This window comes from Fringilla coelebs (genome assembly GCF_963513975.1).
Source record: "Fringilla coelebs genome assembly, chromosome: 13".
NCBI classification, from domain to species: Eukaryota; Metazoa; Chordata; class Aves; order Passeriformes; family Fringillidae; genus Fringilla; species Fringilla coelebs.
The window spans coordinates 7,554,520-7,572,325 of NC_140039.1; positions in this window are offsets into that span (position 1 = coordinate 7,554,520).

Consider the following 17,806-nt stretch of genomic DNA (forward strand, 5'->3'; position numbering starts at 1 on the left):
CACGTACCGGTGACTCACAGGCTGGGACCTGCGAGGAGCCAGCTAAGCCTGGCCAAAGTTAGAAACATCTCATTTTCCATTGCCTACACCCTGGATGCTGCTTCTGGCTGGGTTCATTGCCAGAGACCTCAACCAGGTACCAGTGGGGTTTGGGAGGACCAGCAGGAGCTGGGCTGAGATGGAGCAGCCCTTGATGTACATAATTCCATCTTGATCATTGTTTATTCAGCTTGCTTATAGCTGAAACCAACGAGATGTTCTGGCTTTTCAGGCTTGAAAAACATATAAATAAGGATGCATGGTCGTTCCATTTTTCTGGAAGCATTTGAATGATTTGAGGGGAGCTTAGGGGTTTAAAAGCTGATTCTCCATCTATGTCAATCAGCTGGGTTGTCCCCAAATCAAAAGGTGACAACTGCAATCACATAACCGAGCCTGGGGCACCTGCAAGGTGGGGAACGATGGCCTGCAAAGGTGGAGCTGCTGCCGTGGTTGGAAGCTGGGAATGGGAAATGGCTGGGCGATGACCAGGCTGGCAGCAGCGGAGCAGGCCGAGCAGGGAGATGCAGCTCCTGGGCAGCTGCATCGGGAGGAGCAGGACCTGCAGCTCCGTGCGGGGGGCAGCGCCAGGAAGGGAGCAGCCGTGTGCGCGCTGCCCACGCTTGGTGCTTCATCGGGATTTTCCAGGAGACTTTTTGCCCCAGTAACGGAAAGGGAAGCTCGCCTGCCGCTTCCGAAGGCTGGGGTGAACGTGTGCAGGCGACGTGACACCTGCTCAAGCCGCACTTCCCGAGAGCCCGGCTGCTCCCAGGGAGGGAGCGGAGCCGCAGGCGCGGCGTGCACCGAGCAGCTGATCGCTGCGGGGAGGAGGCACACGGAGGCGGCTGGGAGAAACGGAGAGGGCTGACCTAAATAGATGCTCAGCTAATTTATTCATTTCTCTGCTTTATTATTTAACACAACTTCGAAACAGCTCAGGACTTCTGGTTCCTCTCAGCTCTGCTGCTGACGTTGGGGATGGGGTTATTTTTTACCTGATTTTGCTGTCTTGCTCAGCACCCCTCTCTCCCGGCAGGCAGGCCAGGCGCACTATGGGAAAGCTCCAAAACAACCACTTTCTAGCCCGGAGCACAGAAAGGACTTATTTTAAGTTATTTTGAGCTTTTGATTCACCTCCTGCTTAAGAAGCTGTTCGAATTTTGGCCTGCTTTACGCATTGCTAATAGGGAGATTTATCTCCAACTTAGCTGGCCGAGGAGGGGATTGGTGGGTTCATACAGCACGAGGCAGCCTTCAGCCTCCACTGACATCTTCCTCCAGGCAGGGTGCCAAAGGCAGCCCCAGGCTCTGCAGCACAGGGGCTTTCAAGGATAAACCTGGAGCCTGTCTCACTTCCAGCCAGCCTCCTCTCTCCTCAAATCCTGGCAATCCCCTGAAACACTGTCCAGGAGGAATTTATTACTAGAAGGACACGGAGCCCCAGCTGCTGGGAGAGCTGTTCAGGTTGCAGTTCACCCCATGGGCTGCACGTGTCCTCTGCGAGCCCACATCACGTTTTAGCACTGCTGAGCTTGAACAGCCACAAGCTGAGGGAAAAAAAATTGATGCCTGTGCAGGTTGTCTGAACCCCTGCACCATTTCTGCGCAGGCACGAGGGACACGGGCAGAGCTGCTCCATATGAAGCTTCGTGGGATTCAAATCATGCAGCACCCAACTTGTGCCAAGCAGGGCCCTTTAATTTTTCATTACACTTTGTCACTTGATGTATGAATTTAGGCCAGTGTTGTATACAGTTACCCAGCCCCTCTGTTGTGATTTTTAAACTGGATTATTCATCGACCTGCTTGATTCCTTGCAGATTTCTAAGCAGTAAAATGAGCCCTGGTGCTGTTTAGCTCTGCAGCAGGGGCATCTCAGCTCACCCGCCTTCACACTGCTGGAGAGTTTGGTGATGTTGCTGCGAGTGGGATAGTGCAAAATAGCAGAAATGAAGCAGTTAAGGAGGCTGCAAGTTAAAGTCTTCCAAAGCAGCAGGCACCGAAGGGGAACAGTTGGGCGTGGGGCTGGGAAAGTAGGTGCTGCTTCCCTGGCACAGTCAGCTCCTTCTCTGCCTTAACTGGTTAAACTGGGGCAGTGTGAATCCTGGGCAGGGTCCTGTGCTGGCAACCCACAGGGTGTGCAGCCTGGCATGTGTCAGGCTTTGATTTGAAGGGTTTTGTAGTAGTTGTTTTTAATATACAGTGAGACTTTGGTCCGAGAGCCTTTCAAGGCCAAAAAGAATTAACATGGAAAGGACAGAGGCAACCCAAGTGATTTGAAGTTTCTCTTTCCCTCCCAATACCCTGGATTTTGGTGGATGACGCCCCAGACTGCCTAATGAGGGCAGAAGGGCCCTACATCCCACGCCCTCTGGGGCCTGGGGTTTTGTTCCCTGGCACCTTAATTGCACAGGGCTGATTGGGATGGAGTTAAGGGTAGCTGAGTGTCATGCTGGGATTTAGGATCCTTCATGTGGGCACGGCTTCTGCTCTGCAAGAGGAGGGAAAATCCCTTAATGAACCAGAGTGGGCAACAGGCTTGAGGTGAGGGCTCCGGTGTGGCTGCCAGCTCACCTTTATCTGCAGGGGGAGGATTATTGGGAAGCCATGTTGACAAATGCTGTGGCTGAAAAGGAAAATGAACTTCCTCACAGAGATGGTTTGTTTGTGCAAAATGGAGAGAGAATAAAGAAGCTGCCAAAAAAGCTGACATTAAACCCACTGCTTACCTGCAGCTCATCCCATACCACGACTGAAGCCTCTCATTTGCAGCAACGTAATCCAAGATGTTCTTTCTGCAAAGCAAAAAAAGTAGGTTATTGCTCAAGCAGAGCTGGGGAGGGATAAAGAGACAAGCAGGGCCTGATCCTGCCAGGTTCTGTGTGTTCTGCCCTCTGAGCAGGGTTAAAACCCTGGCTAGCAGCCTGATTTGGGGGTTTTGGAAAGAACTTGCCCACAATCCCTTTCCAAACCTTTAGGAAAAGGCTTGCCATGCTGCAGAGGCAGGGCTGGAGGCAGAGCATGGGGGTCCCAGCCTTGCCTTCACTTCCTGCCTCTCTAACCCAAGGACCTGGTGGCAAGAGACACAAACCAGTAATCCTCAGCACTCTTGTAGCACATCTCAAAGTGCTTCGTTGGGAGAGAATTAACGACCCTCCACAAAAGTAAGGCTGCCCTTTCCCAGCCCTCCCCGCTTTCTTTTGGATGCATTACCTGCTCCAGCCACTGGATCATCCCACCTTTGCCGGGATGCAGAGATGCTGCACAGAGGCTTTGCTCAGCAGCAGTAAAATCCTCCTCTCTGCAGCACTGAGAGGATCTTGTGCTATTTCTTTTCCTGCCTTTAGATGTGCAGAAATCCACTTGGCTTTGTCTGCTGATTGATTTTAGCCGTGGTTCTGTACCAGGATCTTTTCAGAAGATCTTGCTAATTAAGAAATGCTGTCCCCATTGAAACCACTAATGCAAACACCTGTTGATGTGCTCCCTGCACCTTTTTGGGCCCACTGCACCCACCCTGTCTCTCTTGGAAGGCTGCTTCTCATCCTGGGTGCCAGCAACAGAAGGTTTCACAAACACTGTCCTTGGATATTAAAGACATTAATTACTGAGCTGCCCTTCCACACAATCAGTGCAGAGAAATGACTGACACCATCCTTTTTACATAATTCAAATGAAAACCTAATTGCACCATGGCTGCAGGGGAAGGGACAGGGACTGGCAAACAGGTTTGGTGCAGAGTTCCCAGTTCCCACCAAGGAAGGTGAGGCCACCACAGGGGCTGTGCCTGGGACACCTGACTGCTTTAAATAGTGCTTGTGCCCAGCCTGTTCTGGAAATGGTGCTCAGGGGCACTGATTTCAGCCTGATACCAGCTGCATCCCTATGACAAAATGGGCTTCATTAGGAAAATAATATGGGTTATGGCAATGCTTCCATTAGCCCTGCTGCCATCTCACCTCCTGACAGCTGAGTACCAGAATAACTGAGCTGGTCCATGCAGGAGTGATGCACTGGGACACAGGACTGCCAGTGAAGGAGAAGCACAGCCCTCCCCTCTCATATCAGCCTAGTCTCACTTGTGTTAGAGATGGCCTGATTTATGATTTGGCTTGCATTAAAACACATTTCCTTCCAGAGCAGTTTTACTCAGGCTTTTCAAACACTTCATGAACCCAAATAAATCCTTAGGAATTCTCTGCCATGTGGACACCTTCAAAAATCCTTGGCACTCAGCAAACATGATACATCCAGAGAGGATGGGGAGGGCAGAGTGCCTGACTAAGATCTGGAGGCAGGTGAACTTCAAGGGCTTTTCACTAGAGCTCCCAAACTGTAGCCTTATTTAAGTGTTTTAGCATAAGACATCAAGCCACAGTGACAGGTAGTCAGGAAGAGGATGCAGGACAGACCTCAGGAGTCCTTACTCTCTCCAGACACGTAGATCTCTCTTTTCCCCCCATGTCTGCGTCATCATGCTGCCACCCCTTCAATTGCTGCAGAGTCCTGAAAAATTAACAGCTCAAGGTTTTTCTTGCCTGCTCTGGCCACCTGAAACAACCTTCTGTTCGGGTGGAAGCACTGAAGTGTTTCTTAAAACAGCTCTTCCTCCTGTCATTAAATATTTAAGAGAGCAGCACCAGGGGAAACCATGAGCTTTTATGGAGGCAGGATGGCACAGTGCTGGGAACCACACAGAGCCCGATTTAAATAGTGATGAGATGGCAGCACTGCTCGGTTTTATCCTCCCATCGCTCCCCCTCGCTGCGGCCCTCCCCGCAGCATCCCCGGCAGCGCATCCCCGGCCCGCTGCATGCGGTGCGTGGGGTGGGCTGGCTGCGATGCGATCGTGCTCTGCCAGGGCGGCCCGGGTTGCAGATGTGCTGAGTGGAATCTTAATGCCCTGGAAAGCAAAGTGCTTGTGAGGACCGATGGGAGCACAGCGGTGTCCGAGCGCCGGCCGTGGTGGGGTGGGAGCAGAGCGCGGAGCAGCCGCGGCTGCCGAGGGTCGTCCCTACCAGTTCCTTTGCCTCCCCACCATCGCTTTCCCTGCTCTGCCCTATTTTGGGGGAGCGGAGGGTGGCAGAGGGAGGGTGTCTCCTCGCTCTGTAGTTGCTGTAGCAACTGCGGTCTCTCTGGCGGCAGAGCACACGTTTCTTGCAGCCAGCCCGAGTGTGAGCTGCTGAACTGAAAGCAGATTGATTTTTTTCCCCTGCTAGAAAAAAAGCCGGCCTCTGCCCTCCCCACCCCCAGCAACCAGAGACCAGGAGGGCTAAAGACAGCAATTGGGCACCAGCCCAGTGCCGACCCGCAGGGATGCTGCCGCGTCTGGCTGCTCCCGGGAAATGTTCTGCGCGTGAATCAAAGCCTCAGCACCTTCTTGAAACCCTTCTCTGATCCCCCTCGGCTCCTTGGCAAGGACAAGCTGCCTTTCCCTAATCCAGGCTCCAAGGCAGGGTGGGTTGCTGCAGCCATCCATGCTCATCCCTGGGGCAACTCAGGCCTGAATTCATTTCCACATGAAACAGAGAATCTGCTTTGGTGGGGAGGGACCAGTCGTGATCAAAACATTCTCAGAAGAGGAGGATCAGCATAAGCTTTGCAAAGTTACTTCCTTGGGTAATGATTTTTAAATAGTAGAGCTCTTATCACTGGCTGGATTCACTTGGTGCCCATTTCCTGCCACCTGATAAGACTTCACCTCCTAAATCCCGTTACTCCCCCATTTCCATCACCTTTGCACATCACAAGCCCTGGCTTGCTCTCCCTTCATTTTCTCTCTGAAACCAGAGGAACAGAGTTCCTTGAGCCAGCTGTGAGAATGTGCTGGTGCCTCTCCTCTGAGCCTCAGCTCCTTGGCCATTGCATTGCTGTTTGATCCCGAGGCACACACTGCTCCAGTGTCCCACCACTGTGTCAGGACCATCCTGTGGCCACTGCAGGAACCCATTCAGAGCCCATCAGCCTGGTTTGGGCTCCACTCTGAATATGTGGCATCTCTTTTTTCCGTCACCACTGACTTTATCTCTGTTTCAAATCAAGCATATCTTGCAGGCCAATGCATCCAGCAGTTCCCATCAGCAGGCAGCTGGAGGGACAAAGCAAGCAAAGCTTGGTGCTAAGGGTTCCATGCTGCTCATCACCCATGGCCCTGCTTGCATCTCCTTTGGGTTCATTGCAGAGTTCATCTGTGCCTTGCACAGATGCAGAGACCTGCCCTGATTTTCCAGAATGCCATGAGCTCTGATCCAGCCTTTTACCACCTGCCTTTGGGATGGCTGCCAGAGAGGGCAGGAATTGCAAGGAGAGCTGTTCTTCACGAGAGGGGGAGGCAAAAAGGGAGTGAGTTGTTTCCCATGCTCAGAGTCCACCCTCTAAGCATTTCCTGGTGGGAACCAAATCTTCCTTCTGCAGGTGATCACCTGCACCACAAGATAAGAGATGAGCAATGCTCAGGCAGGGGCTGTAGTAACCCAAAATAGGTTTTTTCCACTGTAATCATTACTTAAGGTGCCATTTCTTAGCCAGTGTTTTTGGGGCTGCAGCTGGAGCTTTATGTTCCCTGGGAAGTTTTCTTGAAGAACAGGTTGGCCAGTTGGGGAATGTTTCACTGCTATTTTCAGCCTGGGACCTTTTCCTTTTTCTTTTTTTTTTTTCAAAGTACAACAAAAAACCTGTCAACAAGTCACAAAAGAGTGATCTCAGTCTAAAATACGAGCCCTGGCACGGGAGGGCATTTGACTCAGAAGCCACTTCCCATCTTTGGAGACTTGAAGTATGTTCCACTTCGTCATCCTGAAGGTCTTTGGGCACTTATAAAAACAGAGTTTATTTATCCACAGTCAGAACAGCCTATCTATTATCTTGAAAGCTCAATTCAGAAAGTTTCTTCAGAAATTTATTGGTTTCATTCCTACCAGTCTGAACAGAAGTTTTCCACAAAGTCTGTCAAAATACAAATGTCTCAATTCCAATTTCCCTTGGTCTTTAGCAGGACATCACATTAATTGTGTTAAAAAGCACTTTTATTAGTTACTGAGAAAGCAGGAGTCTGGCAGCTCTTCTTGACCACGAGCTATTCACTTTTGTGAAGTCTCCTTTAACAGTGCTTTGATCCAAAGCAGTGGTTTTCTCCACCAGCAAATTCAGCAGTGCCTGGAGCCAAAGGGACCAGCTCCAGGCAACGATTATTGGCTGCAGGTTTGAAGGGCTCCTACTGCTGCCTGGGCAAAGCCTTTCTGTTCCTCTGGAGGCTTCTCACATCCCCATTGTGAGAGCAAACCGAGTGGGGGAGGCACGTGGTCAGCCCGAGGCCAGGGAGACCCAGGAGCACGGGCAGAAATGCAGACAGGATGGGTGAGTTTCATCCCCACCTGGGACATTTCTGGGAGGGCTCAGTGAACCATCAAACAGCTCCTAGGAGCTTTGCTGCAGTCCAATTGTGCATAAGGCTGCTCCAGCCAAAACAGCCCAGCCTGGTGACAATGTGGCATCTACTTTGCGAGGGAAAGGTGGCAATGAAAGAAAACAGCAATTCCCAGTCCTCCATGGGGCAAGGAAATGATATTCCCCATGTGATCTCCATGGGATGCTCTGGGATTGCTCCTGCAAACTTTCAATCATTCTGGAGCTGTGTGAGCAGCCACAACCCCAAATTTCCAACCTGCTGCCTTGCATCAGCCCTCCTGACATCCCTGAGCCAGCACCAGAGCGTGAGGAGTAGGATGGGCACTCAGCACAGGAGCCAGCTGCAGCATCCATGCAGTTCCTGGGATGTGAGCATCACGCTGAGATACAGCTGGGTCATTGGCATTGAAGGGAAAACTCAGCTCTGCTGCCTATTTGCTATTGACTGTCCCGTTCTAAACAAGGTGACAGACATCAAATGGCATCAAATGAGGCTGGACTTTACCTCATAGCACTTTCCTGAGCACTTTCAATGCCACTCCAAACTGAGTCCCTGCTGACACTTCAGCTCTGAAAATACTTCAAGGAGTTCCAACACACACACATTCAGTCCCCGTGTGGAAGAAGGCAGTGCTCTGATAATTGAGACATTAATGCTGAAAGACTGAGCAGGATTCCCTTGGCTGTCACAGCTTGGCTGCTGGGAGCCTCTGAAAAGAAAATAAATAAATTGGGACTTGTTTGCAATAGCCAACAGATTGAAACCTGGAGAGTCCTGGAAGCAGCTGTGCTGGAAAGGAGCACGTGGAAAGGGTTGGAGGATCCCTCCCATGGTTGTGTAAATACCTCAGCACTGACATTGCAAGTTGCAAATGTTGTCAGGGCTGGCAGAATTGCATCCATCTGACTGCACCAGGACATTCATAAACACTCTCACACTGTCATCTTCCAGGCAGGGATGTGCAGATGCCCCCTGCAGAAGGATGGCCAGGAGAGGCACAGGTGAGAGCCCAAGATCTGTTGGGAGCAGAGAAGTCCCTGCAGAAATAGTTTGCTGGATGCTCAGGTATCTGTGGAGGGATCCATCGGTCAGCAGAAACCCAGAGAGGGGAGATTTCAGACAGGAAGAAAAGCTATGCCACCCAAAAAGTGCAGCCCAGCTCTTGTCACAACCCTCTGGGATCTACCAATGGTTTAACACAAACTCACTGGGGAAAAGAAATGCTCTTAGGTTTGAGGATAGGTATTTGATATACAAATCTTACAGCTCCTGCCCCAGTAGAGAGGCTGAAGACATTTTCATCAGAAAAATCCCATTTCAGCCTCTCTTGCTGTCCCTAGAGGGTCTGGTAGCCTCTTACCTATAAAATGCAAAGGATCCAACATCAGGAAGGGCCTTCATTCAGCTCAGACCTTTAATCTTTTCCTTTTATTTTAGTACTCCACCCAAAATTTTTGGCCACAGATGTGGCAATTAAGGGCTGAGCAAGGTCTGGGCACAGCTTCTGCATGGGACACAGCTCCTGCACCAAAGACCAAGTACCAGTGCAGGCATGTGCTGGAGGGACCTCATTGCCTATAATTTAGCCCAGTTTTTCATTCAAGCACTGGCCCAATCATGATTTCCAGAGGCCAGAAATCATGGTGCCAGAAAAAATGGTGCAATTCACTGAGTGTCTGATGTTCTGACACATGCTGGTTTTACAGCTGTATGATCCAATGGCCTTATCAGAACCAGCCCTGACTTCTCCTGGCTCGATGGAGAGGAGAATCTGGCATTTCCATTATTTAGCCCCTGGACACAGCCCCATCCAGCCTGACAAACAGCCCTGTCCCTGTGCACAGCAGGGGAGAGCCTCAATTACACAGTGCTGGCCACGTATGGGCCACCAGCTCTGCTGTTTACAGGAAGCACCAGCACAGAGCATGGAATTAGAAAGACCACAAGGAAGTGAGGGATTATTTACTGGAGATTAAAGGACATGGAAAAACCACAGGACAAATCAGTGGGGCCTAAGAAATGGTAGCTGCTATTTCAGTCTTCCAGCTGCTGTCATTCATACTGGTCATGCTGTGATGGGAGAACTGGGGAGGAATTAAGGACAGGAGGCTGCTCTGCTTTTGGACCAGCAAAACACACCAAAGAATAGACCCCAAACCTGCTGAAAGGATAGGAGAGATTTCTTCCTTCCACCATTTCTGTGTGTCTTCCTCCTCCCCATGTGTGATTCCTACTTGTGGACTGCCCCTCCAGGCCAAACAGCTCTGGCCAGACCTGGCTGTCAGCAAACTGGGATGTGCCCATGGGTTAAGCTCAGATGAGTCAAGATAAAATATCTCCTCAAACCTGGAAAGTCCAACTCTCCATGGGTTCATCTAATTTTTAGTGAGATCTGATTTTCAGCTATGTCTGGCCACCAGGATTTCAGTGTTGCTAATGAGCTCTGACATTTGGACTCTAAGTGGACCCAGTCCTGTGTCATTGTGTGCCCACCTCTTCCTGCAGCTGTAGGTACACAACTGCTGTCCCTGGGGCTCCTCAGGATGGCCACATACTCAACCACATTTCCCCTGAAAGTCCTGCAAGATTTCCCCAATGCTTGGCTATACTTCCTAAAGCATTTTGCTCCTGGCAGGCAAAGCTGTTTGCAGTGCTGCTGTCCTCGTCCCAAAGCCATGCTGGCAGTATTGCCATCACTGGTCTCCTGTCACCAGTTTTGGGATAGCATCCAAACTCTTCCACCAAGCCCCCTCTCAGGGAGTCAGGTGAATCCTTGGCTGCCTCTCTTTCCAAAGACACAGATGTCACTTTATCATCTCCCCCCCAGCTTCTCCTGTACCTCAATGCCACACAACGACAGGCCACCACTAGGTGCCAAGTGACAACATCCCCCTTCCATCCCCACATTGTTGCAGACCATGCTTCCACCACCACCAAAGCAGCATCTCCAGCAGCCCTGGGGCCCTGTGCTCAGTGTGGGGCAGTGATTCAGCTCTGACTCAGTGGGAAGGTGGCCACTACTCCCTGCACTGTCCGTGCTGGAAATTACAGAGCTACAGCAAAGGCAGCAGGGAGGGAGGGAAGGAGGCTCCCCTTGGTGAGGAGGAGCCCACAAAAGGCTCCCACTGACATTTCCCTTTCCCTGCATCCATGTGGCTGAGGGAACACAAATGGCATCGCCCTCATGTTTGACCAGAGCAGTGCTTGGCTGCTGGTGCCATGCCACAGACTCCACCTCAAAAGCTAAGAGAAGCTCAGTAGATTTTTCTTACAACAAATAGAGAGAAATGAAAGCATGAATGAGCTTATTTTACAGCCTCTGAGAAATACCCAGCCATTGTTAGCTTGACACAGGCTGCAAAAAGTGATGGCTGAGAAAATAAAACCTTATTCTTTCCTGAATGTGTTGGCTGAAAAATAAAACCCTTCCACGGGCCAGCAGCAACGCTTCCATCAGCTACGTGGCTGATCCACAACTCAGTGACTTCCAGAGCAGGACCTGACCTGCTGCACATTACAAAAGGAAATTGAAGAACTGGGTTTACACCATTTTTGAAGGGTCTTGAGGCACATTGTGCACTGAGCCTGCCCTGCCCCACACAGGTGCCCTCAGCACCATGTTCCGTCCTGGGCTGGCAGCAGTTGGAGGGAAGGCAATGCCATCTCTCAGTGAACATAGAAACTCTCCAGAATCTTCCCTTCTCCCTGTTCTCTGCATATAGAAACCCTTGCCACAAGGTCAAACAGTGCCCAGTCCCAGGGGAGGCTCAGGCACCTGCAATGAGGATCTCAGTACCTCAGAGCCTCCGGGACACTGAGGGTGACAACCTCTGCCTCAGAGAGCCAGCGCTGCCAATAAATTGGTTCAATGGCACTTTCTCCCCCAGAAATGAGGACTAAGAGCCAGGGCATGCAGAGAAAATAGCCATGCCGCAGATGCTCAATTAATTAACTCAATTAATTTTTACCAGGGCCTCCTGGGTCATTCATTGTAGCTGTCTGTGCTGGGAGAGCCGGGCGCCGTCGCCTGCTGCAGCCGTGTCTGAAGCAGTAATGTGGCTCTGGAGATGGATCCCTCTCCACTCACCATATAACTTGCTTCTGCCACCACTCCACATCATTTCCCTTATTATTGAAGTGGTAAAATCAACCTCAGGAGCTCAGAGTCCGGGAGTAGGGATTCACAGTTTGGAGTCTGCGGCTGTCTTGAGCAGTGCAGCGACATATGAAGGGAAAGAAAAAAATATCCCATTAATAATTCCAGTTACCTCCTCAATAATTTCACCCAAACAAACTTCCCACCCAAACCAGTGCTTTTTAAAAGACTGGTTTAGAAGGCAGGAAGTGCTAGTAAATACACTCCTTTTCTGTCACAGCTGTAATTCCACTTTCAAACACATCTGACTTCAGAGACTGGCTTGGATTTTTGTGGCTCATGTTATTTTTTCTCCAAAATAGAGGAAAAATGGCTGCAAGTAAGAGTTAAATGAGAGCCCAGTGATGCCAAGGCACTGCTCCCCTCCATCCTTCTGGCCTCTGTTCTAGGGCTCCCAGAGCAGCAGGGCAGAGGTGGCTGGGATTGTGTTGGGGACTGCTTCCTCCACAGCCTTGTGGGCATCGCTGGCTGTGCCTCGTTAGGGAGCAAACGGTGACTTTCTTTTGAGGTCCGTAAATCAGGAGAGCAGCTCCCTCACTGGCCCCAGCAGAGAGCAGAACGGGTCCCAGGCAAGGCCATCAGCTGTTCTCTCCTGCGGGAGAAGCGATGCCCCGGGAGAGGGTGGGATCTCATCCCAGGCCTGTGCTGTGCCCTGCCCAGCAAAACCACCAGCAGCCTCTTCAGGGCATGAATGACCCAACAAATTACAGGGAGGGACAAAAATGGGATTTCGCTTTAACTTGTGATTGAAATTTAAATTTTTAATTTCTTTTTTTCTTGTGGACCCATGAAATGGCCAAAGTGTTTCAGGTGTGCTCTGCAACCCAGCAAGAGCCTCTTCCTGTGCCGGTCCATCCCTCATCCCCGGCTGCCTGCAGAGGGGGAGGGGAGAGGGCCGGTGCAGGGGATGCTTCCCGAGCCGGGATTTCATGGATTCCCCTGCCCCGAGCAGCGGCTGCCGCGGGAGCCTCTTTATGTGGAGGCACAGGCAGGGGACTGGCTTGGTGACAGCAAGTCTGCTCAGTCACAGCTCAAATGGCTTAATAGAAACTGGATCCAACTGGTCCAGCCTTGTGGGTTTTGATTTAAACTGCAGTTATAAGGTGTGATTAGAGGCGGGGGATGCTGTGCCAAGAGCTAAGATGTGAAGCAAAAAACATATATTAAGAAAAAAAGTCCTTCATTCTTACCCAAAAGCTATATGTGTTTTTCCATCATTAACCCTTTGTCTACCACTGCCAGATACCCAAGGAAATCCTGGGCTCTCCGAGGACACCTTTGGCTCTGCTGCTGAAATCTATACAGGTCTGTTAGCAGTGCAGAGGAGTTTGACCACTGGAGTTCTGACATTGATGGGTTTGCTATTAATAATAACCACAGCAGAGACCAGCTGAGTCTTTCCTGCCTCTGTGCCTGAGAGCCAAGGAAGTCTGTGCCCTCCTCGCATCAGCCTGGGCTGGAGCAGGGGCTGTTTGGCTGCCTTCTTTTTGGGTCAGTCCTATACTGTGTAGAAGGGGGCAGTGCTTCTCTAGACAGTCCTTTAACTGTCTGGAAACAGTTAAATCAGGTCTTTTTTTCCTGTCTCCGACTTGTTGCCCAAAACCTTAATAGTTAATTTGGCAACTGGAGACCTCTGGAGATGTTAATACAGTTCAAGCCTTCAGCACATATGGATAAAATAGTAATTCAATAAAATTGCTGGTTCTTTATCTTCATGTGGCATCATCACACAGTTAATTTCAAGCTTTCCAGTAAGCTGTAATCTATCTTTTAACCTAAGAGCTCTTTTGCATGACACTGAAATAGGTCCCAGTCTATATACATCTGCTGCCAATACAAATGTATGGTTCAGCAACAGTAAAGAGGATATAAAAGACTCCCACGTTACAAATGTAGGAGGAGAGGATATTTTAGCATGGCAGTGGTTTCACTTTTGGCAGCTTTGCTATAAGAAACTTTGTTTTCAGAGCCTTAAAATATTCCCTGTGCAGTGCAGACTGACATATTTGCTTTCAGCAGAGCTGTCTCAGGGGCCAGGGCTGGTGAACGGAGCTCAAGGATGTGGGGGAATGCAAAGAAGATGGAATTAATATCAACCTATGTTTAAACAGGGTATTTCCTTACAAAATGCAAATATTTACAAATGCCATCACATCCTGATGGGATTATTTCCATGAATACAGATGGGCACTCAGGAGGTACCTGCAGGCAGTGTGCCCAGCCCTGGGGCTGCTTCAGGAGCTGGGGGCAAGGTAAAGAAGCTGAGTGGGCAGGCCAGGAGCTAAAAATATGAGGGCAAAGAGATGTAAGACTACACCCTTATGTAGGAAAAGTGTCTGGAAACTTCCACTATCTTCCATCTGCTGGAGATCTCAAGTTCACTGCTGAGATGCCACTGCTGGGTGCAGGTCTGGTCCTGAAATGTTACTGCCTCAAAGCAGAGGGAGCCCATCCTCAGCTGGCAGGTGGATGTTGGTTCCACAGGTCTCCCGAGTCATCCTGGAATCTCATGATCCACTAAAGCCCTGTGTTACCTGTGGAGAAAATCAGTCCTGCCTTGTGCACTCTGGAATGCTCAGAGTGGCTGTGAAACCTTGATCCAGGCAGTGTTTTGAGCAGAAAAGGGGAACTTGTCTCACATGGCTGATGGGGAGAGGAGGCAGCAGGGACAGCAGCAGAGCCACAGTCCTGCCTGCTCTCTGCCCCCTCACAAGGCAAGGCAGAGCTGTCCTCAGATCCCCAGATGCTGAGGGCCACACACCATGTCCCTTGGCTCTGGGAACTCAGACCAATCAGGGAGAACAATCTTGAAACTTCAAGACAGATTTCCAGACCCTTAGAGACTACTGAACCAGAGGCAGAGCAGAGGGGCAGGAGGGAGGTGGCTTTCTACTGTGTCCTGACTCCCAAATAACATTTCCCAGGCTCCAACCTGTGGCAGGACAGGAGTGAAATCTTTGTGTCTTTTCTGATCAGTTTGAACCATCAATTTCTTGCAGAAGGCATATCTGAGAACTCAGATGGGCCAGGATTGAATAGCAAAGCAAGTGTGAAGCAATGCTCTGCTCAAGAAAATACTGGGAAATGGGCAAATGTTGACTGGCCCAGGGTGTGAGCTGAGCATCAAACCCAAGAGAGCTCTGGTGAGAGGGTCCAGCAGGACTGCTCTGTGTCTGGTGCAGGCCAGACAAGCTTAAAAGTGGAGTAAATAACTGAACAATGTCCTTTTGAAATGTTCTCTAAAAATCCAGCCCTGTTTGTTAGAGTTTCTAAGCCAGCAAGAAAAAGCACTTCTTATCATCGAGCCTCCTTAGAAAAGCTCATTGCTGCTTGCACTGAACCTGGATGGGGTCTTGGCACGGAGGATTTGGGGACCATGTGATGGCATTACAGTTTCATGCTAATCTGTGCTCATGGTGTGCTATTAAAAATAAATAAAAACCATGGCTTCCTAATCCACAGGTTACTAACTGTGGGAAAAACACATTTGTCACTGCCTTAGCAAGGGATTAAAAGTGTCACGCTTTTGTGTTTATTTATTACAGAGTAAATGTATAAACACATTGTTACTAACCTGAGTATCAGCATTGCAAAACCCATGCAGCTGCTCCTGCAGGACCAAACCCTCACATCTTCAGCAGAAATCCTGTGCCAAGCCCTGCTGCAGCTGTGGGGGCTGCATGAGGGATGACCCTTTGTGCATGGACAGCCTGGGGGGTTTGGCAGTGCCTCACCAAAAAAAGTTCTTGCCAGTGGCAAGTTTGTTGGGATTCCTAGAAAGTAAAAGAGAAAGAAATAAGTTGTTTTGATAGTAGATCAAGTATCAAAGAAATGAAAATAACCAGGTACTTCTGCAACCTGCAGGCTGAGCCCTCTGCCATGAATCCAGGTGTTCCTCCCTGGGGTGAAACTCCCCCCAGTTCAAAGAGGCAGCACGACAGCACTGGGGCTCTGATCTGCACAGATGCATGAGGCCCAACACAAGGTCTTGATTGCAGACTTCAGAGAAGCATTTTCATTTCATTTTGCCTCTCCAACCAGCCAGGTGAGGCAGTTCCCAAGGGGGAATTCTGCCCAGACCAAGGAACAGTTTCCTCCTCTTGTCCTTGCCATACAGGATGAGGAAATAAATGACCTTGTAGATGTGCAATGAGCCAGACAGCCAGTGTCTTCCACCAGACTGCAAGTCCTCCTGCAGGGACACTCCTGTGCTCTGCACACACACAGCAAAGGGGTCCCACACCCTTGGAGGGAGGATGCATTGGCCAACATTTTGTCAGCCTGCAAATAAAGATTAATTACTCCTAGGAAAAAACCTAACCCGGTGTCTGCTCCACTGAACAAACTTTCCTTTGGATACTGAGAAGATGCCTGGGTTCAGCCTCTGCTGCTCCTTCTGTCCCAGCATACAGTGAGGCACCAGCCACCCACTCCCAATTAACTTGATGGGTAACTCAGCAGCACAAATCACCTCAAGTTACCTTGGCCACGGAACACAGCGGATCCTTCCACAATGAAGCAGCATGGCAGGAATTATCCCCATCCATAATTGCTCTGAGCAGACAATGAACCAGCTTGTGCTGGTGGAAGTAGCCACTCGGAGGTAATAACCCAGTGAGTAACTATAATGGCAGCAGATACTTGATAAAAAGCAGGGAACAAAAGAGAAAGCTTTCTCTATTATCCAGAGAGCGGATGTTTTCTGTTTGCTTCCTTCATTTCAGAAATGCACTTGGCTCTTTGGAGAGCACAGCTCACCCGCACTCACAGCCAGAGGGGGCTGGGGGAGGAAGGGGTCGTTCTTCACTGCTGAGATCATGAATAGGAAAATTGGTTTTCTTCTTTTAATCTTTCTTGGATTTCTACCCAGCTGGTACCCAGGCATTTTCTTTTATTTTCTTCAAGAGAAATGTTTGCATATCAGTGGGGGGGAAAAAAGCAAGCCTGTTTCTGGTTAAAAAAGGGCATTGAGGTACAGGCGTACTTGCTCCCCCCATCCACACCCTGTGAGTGCTCAAGAATGGGCAACAGGAGGGCTCAGCCATGCTTATCTGAGGAAAATTCCTAAAACTAGGAGCTTGCCTGTGCCTGGTGCAGGTGCCTGCTGTTCCTGCTTCTGCTCCTGCACGTGGTTGTGCCCTCTTGTTGCCCAAGCTGCTCACACTGGGGGTCTGGCTGCTTGCCCTGTGTCTGCTGGCCCACAGCTCTGCTGCCCTGGTCTAAGCCCAGAGCTCACACAGAGGCTCTTACCCACCTGCCCCTGGTGAATTGTCTCTGAGAGCAGGACCTGGGGCAGAGAAGAAAAGAAGCCACCCCATGCTCCTCAGGTGCCGCAAAGGCAGCAGCATGGTGGGAGCAGGTGGGCAGTGACTCAGCCCTGGGGCTGTTGGTGCTTGTGGCTCTGGCCCTGCACCAAGTGCTTGGCACCACTCTCCAGTGATGCCCGTCCCATGCTGGGCTCCCTCCTGCTTCCCCAGCCGTGCCACCCGCCCCCAAGCCCCCCCTGCCCCCGGGAGGGCAGCCATGGGCACGGCTGTCGGTGCCACAACAGCTCCCGTGGAGAGGACAGGAGGTGGGTGACACGGAAATCACACCGAGATGGGAAAGATGGAACTGCAAAACCCAGGGGGTGTTGTGGGGGGCTTAGAGACCCAAGTGCCAGCTGGGCATGACACAGCCCTGCTCCAGCCACCGCGAGCTGTGCCCTGCAGCATCACTAAGGCTGCAGCCAGCCATCTGCAGCACCGAGCACCAGGGGAAGGCTCTGCAGGCTGCAGGGGCTAAGCACTGCTCATTAAAGTGCCGGGGAAATGTGAATGAAGCAGATGAATGGAAGAAGAAATGAATGAAGGAGGGAAGAGGAAGTGAATGAATATTGCATTGACTTGGTGCCTTTCATCCCAGGATGGCAGAGCAGTGCAGCACAGCTGATGGGCAGGCACCGTGTCAGTGCTCCCTGGAGAAACCCCCGGTCAAAACAAATCAGATTATTTCCTGTTGACAGAGCCCTTCAGGGAAAGGCAAACAGGGAGATGTGGCATATGGATTCGCAGTACTTGAAGCACGAGGTTTTCCCCAAACAAAATCCCTCCAACTCCCCCTTAATCGATGTGACAGATCATTACTTTTTGAGTTGCTCTCCTTCTTGCTATTCCAGACACTGGGTGATTTCCATGGCAACAGCATCCCAGCCACCCCAGGCC